Source organism: Lissotriton vulgaris, chromosome 1_2 (genome assembly GCF_964263255.1).
Source record: "Lissotriton vulgaris chromosome 1_2, aLisVul1.2, whole genome shotgun sequence".
Taxonomy (NCBI): domain Eukaryota; kingdom Metazoa; phylum Chordata; class Amphibia; order Caudata; family Salamandridae; genus Lissotriton; species Lissotriton vulgaris.
Genome location: NC_141686.1, coordinates 64,279,505 through 64,292,800, shown reverse-complemented (window position 1 = coordinate 64,292,800; position 13,296 = coordinate 64,279,505). Strand labels below are relative to the sequence as shown.

Genomic DNA, 13,296 nt, shown 5'->3' with positions numbered 1-13,296 from the left:
CAATTTTGGGCAGTAAGCTCTTTCAGAGTTACATAGTGCAGTACAGTGTCAGTTAGCTCTCTGTTGAAAGGTCTCTGAACACCTGAGTTTGCCTTTGCAAATGTTTTAACTTCAGAAAATGTTTCTAAAGTGTTGATTTATCTTGTGTTTTTTTAAGCCAAAAGTATATCCTCTCTTTTCTTCCAAAGTTGATTGATTTTTTTACTATGGTGGCTCCTACAGTAAGAAACAGGATGCAAACCAACATTTTGAATAGCTTGCATTCTTGATAGCCACTATGTTGAATCATGCATAATTTGTCAAACTTCAAGTAAGTCTTAGAAGTCCTTAAAAAGAGTACTGGAAAATGTAGCGAAACAAATCTCATTGGAGCATTAGACAAACGTTCATGAGCCAAGAGTGGATGAGTATAATGGTAAATGTTTGCAAATGATGGGCAAGGATTTCGTCTTTGGAGATGTGAGGATTAATTTCACAATCTTGGAGATTTAAGAGTACTTAGTCATGCTGTAAATGGAGATTGACAGTTTTAAAGGTTTAAGGTCTAACCTCACAATGGCATGTCATACGGCTTACACTTTCTCAGTAAACACTGTGCATTTGTTGGACCTAAACTTCAAAACTGGGGATACTGATAGACTGTCAGAATATGTTGGCCTTACCCATGCTAGCTCACAGTGCTCCATCTGTACCCCAAACCTGACAAGATAACAAATGGATTGTTCAACCTCAGAACATTACAACCCTGAATACCCAAGGAAATCGTAACAATTATAGAAACCTTTTCGATTGGTAACCCCTGCATACCGAAAGTGATACACAGGAAATACACAGCGAGGCATTTCAATATTTATTGAAGCATTGTGATTCTTGAGGAAAAGACGCGCACTGCAATAATAAATAGAAGGAAACAGAATAATGCAAGCAGCATTACGAGAATTGTGAAGATAAAAAGTTTGACTCTTTTGCTATTAGAGAGAATATATGTATGCATACAAGTACTGTAATGTAATATATTGTACTCATATCTAGCACTTCCTAACAGAGTATGCGGAGGGTGGGCGAATCTGCCAAATTCCTGTAGGGTGCTCTAACTCCCCAGTTACCTGTGGGTAAGGGTTATCAGGTAGACAGTCTTGGTGGAGGACTGACATTCTTCCCTTTGAAGAGATAAACTGGAATCAGCTGGAGTGGAATTCCGAATAGAAGGGGTGACCTCTCAGTACCAGTAAAATACTCCTCTAACTAACCAAGGGAGTGATGTTGTTTATACAATAAGCTCTATACATATTGCCAAAGCCCCAGTCAGGCTGCTATTGTTGATACACTTTAGATATCTGTCTCTAAGTGGAAGATAACAAACAACAACAATTTGCGCAGTGAACTTAGCCCTTGTATAGAATGTTCAAGGTGTTGTGATAATGTGCCTACGCAGTAGAAATGTAAGCAAAGCCATATCACATAATATTATTCTGCACAGGCATGCAAGCAAATATGTGTCAAATGTCAAAACGTGAGCACGTAAAAAGTTTGTGTTTCTAAAGGGTCTAATGTGGCCACATGACACCCACTCCTTGGACATGAGACGACTAAAATATATGCTAAAAATCTAGATATCATATAAAGCCTAAAATCCTAAAATGCAATGTGCTGCTTTAATAATAAAAGCATTTTGAAAGCCAAATCGTATATTAAAAGAGAATATAAAAACGATTAGTAAAATATCTCATGTCTAAAAGCAATTTATAGATAAAAATATAGCCAAATAAAAATCTCCACATGCCAGATTGTTTAACTGTGGAACAGTGAAGGTATTGGATCCTACATCTGACCAGCCCAGGATCTCAACAAGTGGAAAAACAGAAAAGGATGGCTGGTCAGGATGAACTGACCAAAAACTCTGGAAACACGCAGCCAATATGTACTACGTGACCAATGAAATTGTATTCCAAGAAAATTTATTTTCATTTAAACTTAGATTTCATAAGTTGTTTTTGAAACTTATGAAATCTAAGTTTAAATGAAAATACATTTTCTTGGAATACAATTCCATTGGTCACATAGTACATATTGGCTGCGTGGTTCCAGAGTTTTTTGTTAATCATCCTGACCAGCCATCCTTTTCTGTTTTTCCAGATTGTTTAACTGTTCAGAGGAGTAAACAAAACTTTGCTGTTCCCAGCATCTGCAGAAGACTGCTCACCTCTCGTCAGTTCCTTGAAACAAATATATTCAAATCCTGCCACCTCAGCAGACGCTGAAGGAGAAACTGCTTCTGCAGAGGAAGAGCCAGGATCCATGTCACCAGAACATGAAACATCCCAGGAAGGCACATAGTATGCAATTTGAAGCAACAACAGGAGGCACCAGCAGGGTAATGTCAATAGATTGGACCCATTGCATCCGAAAGCATATGTCCAGGGCACACTTGAAGTGTAAAGCTGACAGAGGAATATGCACTGTATGCAGTGTAGCAAAACAGGCCGAAAGGACGAGAACCAGCTGTCATTGATTTCCTAAAGCAAGGGTTAGCTAAAGGACCTCTGATTTTTTATGACACAGTAGCACATGTGGTAGTGCCATCCCCATTTGACCTTGTGGCCGAGCATTCATTGTAGAGCAGATAGAAACCGATACAATTAGAAACAGGACAAACGGTAAGCCTCTAAAAATGTTTCCCAGCACGGAGTGTATGAAAGATGGAGTAACTCCAAAGACTGCCTAGAAGGTGCTAACCAACACGGACTCAATTGATTTAAAAAAGTACACTATCCCTGCAGTATTGTAATGTTAAACATGCTTGCGCTAACTCCCCAAAATTATGTGGGGGATTGGTGCGTAGTAGCGACTGTATGTCAGATGAAGACTTTGCAACTTGAAGGTCAAACACCTCCTGTGTAGATGTTAAGGCTCTTCCCTTTGAAAAATCAAACTTCACATTCGAAATCTGTTTCAAAGGCCAAATTGTCGCATCACTAACTGTATTGGCAGTTGGAAACTGTATTTGTGCACGACCCAAGAAATCGTCACCACATACGGTATTCCCGGTTTCATCACAAAGCAACCTCAACTATTCAACATTAAATATCTACCATTGGAAAGCAGTTTAAATGTCGAATGAATCACAGCTGCTGGGAATTCTCAGATAACATGACAAGTTCGCCTTGGATGCGTTACATGCTCCATGAAAATCTCCCTGCAAAATAAAGAATGACCTAAAGTACTCTTTCAGTCTGTGCCACTCAGAAAAACCCCAGTTGTACCATTCCTACAATGATATGTAAAAGGTAAGACCCATGACTCGTGTACGAAACCCTCTTCAAGCGCTTCATATATGCCTACTTTGTCATGTTGCATGGAGTATTGGAGTGAAATGTTGAGATTAGCATGGAAATACATCCATGTATTATCCATTCAGCAGTTGGCACCTCTGCAACAGTAAATGCTGTCTTTTCTAATTTTCTATATGTAACATAGTATATGTCACTTCTTTTTTTAGCCATCATGAGCTGTTCTTTAGTTAAATTGTTTGGCAAGAGCAAGGTACTGGCGTTTAGTTTCCATGGTACGCGGCCGGTACGTAGTGACTGTAGCGTCCTACTCAGTAGCATGATAACCCTAAGCTGTGATTGCCCATGTTGTAAAGAGGACATGTTACTCTGTATAATGTCGACAGCAGTTGACACAATGTTACAGAGTGACTATTTCCTCTTGGGTAAGGTGGTCACACCATTGTCTGCTACTGCTAGAGCCTTTTCTAAATTTGCTCTGTCAATATCACGCAGTCTCCCAGCAGCCACTGCTGTGAAACCTTCCACATTTCATAATATATTGTATACAAAAAGCTCTTTGACGTGGCTTTTTAGGACTTAACAAAAAGGCCTGCCCATCAGAAAGAAGAGACAGCTGCTGTTTTACCTCAGACAACATTGAGTGTTTTAGCCAATCTAGGCACAGCTTCCCAATGCTGCAAGTTGTGACCACTCCTGTGTTTTCTGTCTGCACATAACGTTGGTCTGGCGTATTTATCATAAACCTTTTTGTGTTGTCAAGATAAAGTAACTGATATCCGTTGCTGTTGATCCTGATTGGATCCTGAAGAATTCTATTTATCATTTCTAACCATGTTGTCAAATGTGTCCTCCGTGCAGTTTGTGAATCGTGCTAATTTGCAAAACATACAATTGTGGGAATGTTTGGTTTGCTAAGATCCTTTATCTTAGCCAGGTCAATTCAGGGCGTCAGCTGCACAGTTTTATTCAGGAAAGTAATTTGGTGTGGTACAAGGCATGCTCTAAATAAGGCTACGTTTCCCTGAAACTCCTGAACTGCCAATCTGAAGTTCCACATATAGATTTTAAATCAAAATTGTCTTTGCCAAAGGTCAAACCCTTGTGTGAGCAACTGGAAATGCAAGATGCAGAATAAATACATTTGGTGTCACTAATTATAGTTTTCCTAGCTTTTGAAGTTGTTAGTTTGTAATAATAAGACTCTGAATCAGCTGGATTGTGACCTGGAAAATATGTAAACTTATATTCAAATGTTCTTCAGCTACCCTGTGGTTGTGTTCCCATTTTGTGTCGTTAAATGCTGCACGGGGAGTACTTGCTCAATGTAAATAATGGTGACCATAATGGTGAAAACATAACTTTTCATCATAATTGGCAGCTACATCATATAGTTCTTCAATATTAAAAACTGTGTAATGCTCTAGATCATCAAGCATTTCATGCTCAGTACCAATCATTAGAGATAGTACCAGGAGTGATTATGTAATTTAAATAAATATAATATTCATGTGGAATTTGAAGAGTTTCAATTGGACCAAATATATCATAGGATATCTTATCCCAATCAATTCCATCAGAAACCAGAGCAGCCAAAATGTTCACGAGGGAAAGGTCTCTTCAAACTTTGTGTGAGGAAGAATGTGGTTTCAAAGCCTTGTTTACCAGTTCAGCAGCAGAGTGTTCTGGGAGATAGTGTTCGTTTAGAAGCAGAAAAAAGACAGTCACAAAACAAATCCAGGTGAAGAGAAAAACAAATGCTATTGTAAACCAAGTGTATCTCCATGGAGAAATAAAGTATGTCTTTTTGAGCCAAATGTAAAATTCACTTCGTTTATTTGGTGGAGGTGGATCCGGTTCAGAGGAATCTGAAGAGAAGCCATCAAAGTTGATAAAGTAGCCAGAGGCTGTTTGTACCTAATTGGGAGGCTTGATCTGTGTAGAATTGGTTGATGACACTAATGATGGTACGTTGCGGAAGGCACCATCCTTGCCTTTTTGCAGAATTGAAATCTGTGTTTCCGTACATGATGTTTGTATGGAGTTTATTTATTCAACAGGAAGAAGTTATACTTCAGTGTTATTTGTCTCCAGCCGGGGAGGAGAAGCTTCAGCATCTGTCAAAGCTTCCAACAAGACTTCATGTAGGGTAGTGAGAGGAGACCGGTAACCACCCAGGGGCCCTTTTGACCTACTGTGTAGAACTGGCATCAAAATGTGGTTTGATGAGATCTATTGAAAAAGATTTCTTGTGTGTGTTGCCATCAAGGGGTGGTAAAAGTACAGTTCTAGTAGCTTCAACAGCCAGGACAGGTACAGGCACTCTGTAGGATGGCCTGAATTCCCTCTTATTCACTATCTTCTCCCGAGCTACATCACTGATATTTGGAATCCACCCAGGAGTTGCTGGCACTTCTTTCACTTCACCAGTGGCAGAAGGGTGCTGCTAGACGTTGCTCAGAGCAACTCATAAGTCACTTCCGTTCCTGTAAAACATCCAAACATGAACTGATATCAAAAGGCATTTCCACTGCCACTGTACTGGGACTGTAAAGGTCTGGAATCCACATCTTAACCCCAAACATAATCTCAGAGAGTCTGACCACCCAGGGATTTTCTAGGCAGATTATTGAGGGCTGCCTGGATCCCACACAGGTGATGGACCCAACAGTGACATGAACCTAATATCCTCGCTGTTAAAGACTGCTTTAAGTCACAGTTCTTCCTTTCCACTATCTCGTTTCTCTAAGCATGGTAGGAGGAGGAGTACCGCACAGTCACACTCAATTTTCTGTTGGTGCCTCTGTAAGTCTTGGAAGCAAACACCTGTCCCTAGTCTGAATGGAATGTGGCTACTGTGTATGCCCAGATAAAGACTTACAGGTCTTTTATAACGGTTCAAGCGTCAGCTGATTGCTGTGGCCAAACCCATAGAAATTAAGAGCAGAAATCCACTGTTCCTAATATGTATTTGTAATGGGCAGCAGTAGTCCAAATAAACACAAGCCAGAGGCTTGCTTGAGAGCAGTAGAGTTGTCTGTGGTGGGTGTGCTATGGTGAAACCCATCATCTAATGTCGGATGCCGCATTTAAAGACAAAGTACTTGGTCTGTTTGTATAAATCTCGCCAATATAACGTTGCTGCAATAATTATATTGTAGCCACTACCCCTCCATGAGCATATGCTAGTCCCTCATGTGCTGCTAGGATTAGTCCTAACCTGTGATCTGAATTAGGTATTACTCTATCCCCAACTCTGGGAATATGAGCAAATAGAATGGTTTGGGCTCTCAACTGGTAGGAATATTTATTTGGAAAACCTTTCGGCAAGTGAGTGCCATCGCGTGCATCATTGACAGTCGTCCTGATGTCTCCATCTATCCTTGTGTTAGAATGAGTAATTGCAGCAACTGCAGCCGTTTGCACTGATGCTTTTGCAGCTTCATCAGCCGTGGAATTCCCTTCAACGTGTATTCCTACACGCTGATGACTCAGAGTGAATCACATGAGTCTATGGCAAACACTCTGAGTTTAGCCACCTGTCCCTAAAGCATATTGTGCTTCATCATGTACCCTTTGGAATCTTTCAATCCATTCTGGCTCCTGTAGCGCAAGTACTAGTAAGACGAGACACAATAATACGAATTGCACATTATTAACGTGGGGAATCCGGGATCCGTATTCTCAAGTGCCAGATTTAGCGCTTTCATTTCAGCCATCTGCACTGTACAATCATCAAATGACTGTGTTTAGGTTTTATGCAGGTGTAATTCTCCCTCCTGCATATGACCCTTGACTGTTGGGCGCGTGGCAGATTGTTGATGCTTTGTCCCTACAGCAGGCTAAGCAGAACCATCAGTATAGATGATGTAATCATACTGATGGAGACATAATTTTATTGGCAGAGGGTGTTGTTTTTCAGATTGCACATATGCTTGTGTTTGTAGTGTGGAATCAAATATGTAACCTTCATCTGTTGCTGTAAGTGAGTTGGCCCATCGTATCCTGTTGTGGATGTAAAGCGTTTGCTGGCCTTTGTTGCAGCCTTTAAGGCTCACTACAGCAGTCCGTACAGTCATCAGAATGTTCTCTTCTGTGCAACTGCATCTCTGCATTGGTGTTTAAATCCGATTTATATGCAATAGATGCAGTGTCTCCTTCACTGAACATGTATTAGGTGTATCCTTATGCCCCGCAATTATATGGATTGCCAAGTTGGGGGTGTTTACACTTGTGTAAAAGTGTTTTGAGGCTTGCATGTCAGCTTGTTCTGAACGTAGGATTTTTGTGTGTTCAGCTGCCCAGTGTGTGTTTAAAAAATCTGGACTAATCAAGTCGTAGAACGATTTTACCCGTTGATAAGAGTGGCTCAAATCCACCCGAGTGACTTACCACACTCACCTATAGTTACTCAGTAAGAAGTCAGCCGGACAGTGGAGAAGAATAAACAAGGTAATTTTATTAGGCCACAAACTCCCATATGAGAGGGCCCTGTCCGACCTCACCCCAAAGAGTGCGCCGAGAGGACTAACTCATATCATCACAGCAATACATTATAACATGGTACAGTGAAGCAAAGCAATACACGCCCCTTCTGGAAAATTACTGAACCACAGAGAGAGGAACAATGGCATCATACAAGAGGCATCTGCACCTGCAAAGGCAACATTTGGCTATCTCTGCCCAAGGCCGCGGAGCCGAGCCTCAGCGTCTCTGGTGTATGAGAACATTACTGATAAGGAACTTGTTAGTTTCGGCCACAGCTAACTGAGAAAGGAAATACTGCTGCATTAGGGTTTTTCTATTCCTACGGGAGGGGGATGAGCGAGTGCGACTCGCAGACACAGAGGAATACTCAAAATGGAGGCATACAAGCTAAGCTAAGGAAACTGAATATCACCACACATCAAAAATATCATTATCGATAAGCATCAACCAGCTAATATCTGGAAGTTCAATCGCAGTAGAAGCAAGATACTGACCGGTCACTTTTCTTGAGGGCCGTAAATTACTAGCACACATTGAGCAACAAGGGGGAAGGCAGTAAACGCAAAGGCAGCATGTCAGGAGTACACCCACTACTCCTACTATCCCCATTAGTATTTTCCAGCCCCACGAGGAGAAAACACCCCAGAGCCACCCCTGTAGTGACCACGTCCCAGTGTCCTGATGAAGTTCAGTCGCTAATCTATGGAGTTTCTGTACCGCTAAGTTAACTGTCGGGGCTGAATCTGGAATATACACGCAACAAGACGTCCCGATGACGCAACAGGCTCCGCCCCTATCAGCAAGGATGACGTCTAACACCATCCTATTTTGGATCGTGATTAATCTCATAGCCTGCATCTCAACGGACATATTAGCAGCAATGTCTGCTTCAGTGTTAACCACTTTCTCCATCACCCTCGACAATCTACAGATGGCCCTACTGTTAAATATCGGACCCCAAAATGGCAATAAGCCCTTAGAAAAATCTGTCCATTGCTGTAAAGAAGTGTCAGTCTGATCTACATCTTCAACCTGAAGTGCCCTCCTTATGCGCTGCTCTGGCGGACTGGTAAACCTACGGTGAGTCTTATGATAGTCAGAAGGTGCCACATACACAGGTGGAAGTAGATAAGCCAGATAACAGACTCCACCCCAACCCTCGGGCAGCCATTGATACCCATTGTCTCCGCATACAAAGTATATATTGGGGGGGCGTTACTAGAGAAGGACTAAGAGGTAGGCGGATCGATGCAGTCATGTTACAAGAACTGTTCCCAACCTTTATAGGACCCCTCCCCATTATGCAAAAGAATGGTGACGGTCCTACAACTGCTAAGGGCATCAGAGACTTATTGCTACCGTTCCCTTTTGGGAGTTGTCTGTATGACAGAGAGGAGTTTAACTGTAGAAAACTCTCCCTAACTTTGTCAGTGTCATTGGGAGTCATAAATCGTCCTACTTTCTTCGAACATGTCTCCAAAAATGTTTGGTCAAAACGTCCGTCAGTAAACAATTGTCCAAGAGAAGAAGCGGGCATAGGGCGCACTCGCATTGTCATAGTGGATCCTCTGTCTGATAGTCGGGGAGATAGGAAATCTGGCTGTTGAAAATATTTGACCATACCAATCAAAGTGTACCACCCCACACAACTATTCACCGGTGTCAGGGGAAGTGCGAGGAATCTATCTTTTTTATAGGCAGCCGAAGGTAACAATCCACAAACCCAGCAATCGGTCACATTATATACTGCATGGGCATGATGTAGAGTCTTAATAAAAACATTATCTCTATAGCCTTTGCGTAAACTTTGTTCACCATAATCAACAGTAATCATGTTATGTTCGGGAATGGCAGAAGGCGTGGGGGCAAACACATGTACAGGATAGAATTTTTCCATAAAAAACAATATTCCAAGGACCAAAATGAATGCAATGAGCAGTATTACAATGACCACTATTTTTCCTTTGCGTGATAAAGCCAACCATGGGAATCAGGCTCTGGTCTACGAGGAGCTGCAAAAGGCTGCTCCTCGTCGGGGACGGGACGACCAAAGGGGTACATTTCTTTTATCAAAAATCAAAAATTAAAAAAAAGAAAAAACTAAACTAGAAAAATAGTCCCAGGCACTCCAAAACCGGCCAGAGGGGTTCTTCAACCCTTAAAAAGGGATCTTCGTCCCTGTGTCCGTTAAAGCCTCACAGGTAGACTTCTATTGTTCGTTCCCTAATCCCTCGTTGGAGTTGCACAGCTGCAGCAACTCAGGAGCACTAATCTGGGCCCAGACACCGCTCTAATGTCTCGTAAAACAGAATATTCGACCAAACACCAGGGCTCCTACTAGTCCATCCCTATCACTAAACTTATTCTATAAGATATTGTCCACACCTCTACCTGTTCCAGCACCCTATCTAGGCCCTTCTTCCAGTGTTTAGTCCCTCATGCCTTTCTCTTTTCTGGGCCACAGATTATAGCGAGTGCTCCCTCGCACTTTAGGATCTGTGAACAGAATGGGGATGTCTTTGGCAAGTGTTGCGTCCTTCGATGCCTGATCACTATTCTCAATGGGAGCCTTGGAGCTTGCAACAATTTTTTTCTTTCTCTTTACTGTACTCAGCTCCTCTCCCCTCAGTGAGGCATCAGAGAAAGGTGTGTATCTTGGTATCACTTCACACTCTTGGTCAGCAACGCCATCTCTCACCCATTTGTCATACGGCAATGGTAGTGGAACCTTCTTTACATGAGATGCGTGGGTCCTCGCCTTTCGACCCTCAACTCGAAGTGCGGTGCGTGTTGTCAGGAGCACCTGCCTCGGCTCCGACCACCTTGGTTCCAGGCAAGACTTCCGCTGATACTTCTTCACCACAACCCAGTCGCCGGGTTGTATGGCATGTCCGGGCCCCTCCGGCAACGGCTTCAGAGTGTCTGCTACCTGCTGGTAAATAGAACGAAGATCTTTAGTCAAGGCATACAAGTAGTCTATCAATAGAGGATACTCAATTTCTGAAAAACATTTTGGTCTTGGTACTCCCCACACATTAGCGGGGCGGCCGAATACCACCTCGTGAGGGGAGACACCCGTTCTGGAATTAACTGTCACTCTGGTGGAAAGTAATGCTAAGGGAAGGGCATCTCGCCAACGGAGTCCTGTACTCTCCTGTATTTTGGCCATCTTCAACTTTAGCGTTCCATTAAATCTCTCCACAAGTCCCGCAGCTTGAGGGTGTTGGGCCGCGTGGAACTTTTGGGAAATCTGCAGACCCTTACATATCTGCTTCATCAATTCAGCATTAAAGGATGTGCCATTATCACTCCAGATCACTCTAGGCAGGCCGTATCGGGAGAAATACTCTTTTATCAACATTTTGGCTGTCGAAATGGCCGTACAATCTTTTGTTGGGAATGCCTCCACCCACCTGCTAAAAGAGCATACAACCACCAGGACATATTTGAGGTTGTTAACCCTTTCCATTTCAATATAATCCATCTGAATCACCTCAAAAGGGAAAGAAGGGGGAGCGAAATTGCCTACTGGGACAGGTGTTCCCTTTCCTGGATTATGCCTCAAACACACCATGCACTGTTGTACCAAATGGGTAGCTACTTTAGAAATATTTTTATAACTCCACACTGGGTCCAATAATTTGCATATACCCTTGGCCCTAATATGTTCTGGTCCATGAGCCATTGTCACCACTGGGAGAACATATGCGTTTGGGAGTAACCATCGTCTTTTGTCTGTCGTATCTGTCCAACATTCATTCATCAGAATCCAATCGCCCCCCACCATCCTTCCATGTCCTCAATTCGTCCTCAGTCGCCTTGTCTTGTATGTTCTTTACACTCTGTACAGTATCTGCAAACATGTTAACATCTGGTACCCATCTAGCTGGTCCTGCCACAAACATTTGTGGGAGTTTCGTCCTAGCTGTCTCCTTTGCTGTCTGGTCTGCGAACACGTTTCCCCGTCCTACATCATCCACCACCGCCTTATGTGCACTGCACTTTATCACAGCCAGTCGCCTAGGTAACGTCAATGCTGTAAGTAGTCGTAATATCAGTGGGCCGTGTTGGATTCTCTGTCCGTGTGATGTCAAAAAACCCCGTTCTGCCCACAGTCGCCCGTAACTATGAGCCACGCCAAAGGGGTATTGGCTATCAGTGTAGATATTCACATCCAGCCCTTCACTCAACTCACACGCTCGCAACAAAGCTATTATATCTGCAGCCTGAGCCGAATTATATGGAATCCTAGAAGTCTCCACTATTGTCTGTAATGTCGTAACTGCATATGCTGCCGTCGTCGTACCATCTGCAAGTTTAAAACAAGACCCGTCAACATACAATTCCCCATCAGGATCACCTAGGGGTGTATCAGTCAAGTCAATTCTCCCTTTTGTCTCCTCCTCTGTCCGCAACAAACAATCATGTATTTCATCGTCCTTTGTGTCTGATGGGATGGATAGCAACGTGGCTGGGTTCAGAGTGGCACATCGCCTTATCGTGACATGGGGTGCGAATAGTGTCATTTCATAACCAGTAAGGCGAGCACTAGTTAAGTGCTGCGTCTGCGTTCTGTCCAATAGAATATCCACAGCATGCGGTACCATTACTGTGAGGTCTGAACCCAGCACGAGCCCTGCCGATTGTCTAATAGAGATCGCAGCAGCCGCTGTGGCCCGCAGACAGCTCGGCAGCGCTCTTGCTACATTGTCGAGCATAGCAGAAAAGTAAGCACAAGGTCTCTGTTTCCCCCCAAAACATTGTGTTAGGACAGACAACGCGCAACCTTCCGCCTCATGTACATAAAGCACAAAAGGCTTCTGGTAATCAGGTGTTCCCAAAACAGGTGCAGAACATAAAGCAGTTTTTATTGACTCAAAAGCTTCCTGACATGCGGGGTTCCAGGGTGGGGGTTTGCGTACCTCTTTAGTAGTCAGATACAATAGGGGTTTTGTTAGTAAAGCATAATTGGGTATCCACTGGCGACAATACGAAGTTATGCCCAAAAACGCGCGCACCTCTCGCTGCGTGTTAGGTACAGCCATGTTAGTTATCGCTTTTATGCGCTCCGGTGTCAACCTCCTCCCCTCCTTCGAAAGGAGATGACCTAAGAAGGTTACCTCCGTTCGACAATATTGGAATTTGGGAAGGGACACCTTGTGTCCCTTGTGTGCCAAATGATGTAGTTTAACCGTAGCATCTCGACAACCGTCCTCGGTGTCCGATGCGATGAGAATATCATCCACATATTGTAACAGAACATTGCCTGCGGGTAATTCCAAATCATCCAATTGAGCTTTCAATGCCTGGCTATAAATGCTGGGGTTCTCTGTATATCCTTGAGGAATTCTCGTAAATCTAAAACTTCGGCCAGCCAATGAGAATCCGAAGAGATAACGGCTATCTTCATGTACAGGAATACTGAAGAAAGCATTCTTCAGATCCAGGACAGAAAATTATTTAGCCGATGGGGGAATCATTGTCAAAATCGTTGTAATGTCGGAAACCACTGGGTACT

General features: G+C 43.0%; 1 protein-coding gene across 2 annotated transcripts in view; it reads left to right on the top strand.

Moving 5' to 3' along the window:
- Positions 1-13,296, top strand: part of TULP3 (TUB like protein 3) — a 522,214-nt gene that overhangs the window by 357,501 nt on the left and 151,417 nt on the right. The gene's annotated exons all lie outside the window — the stretch shown is intronic.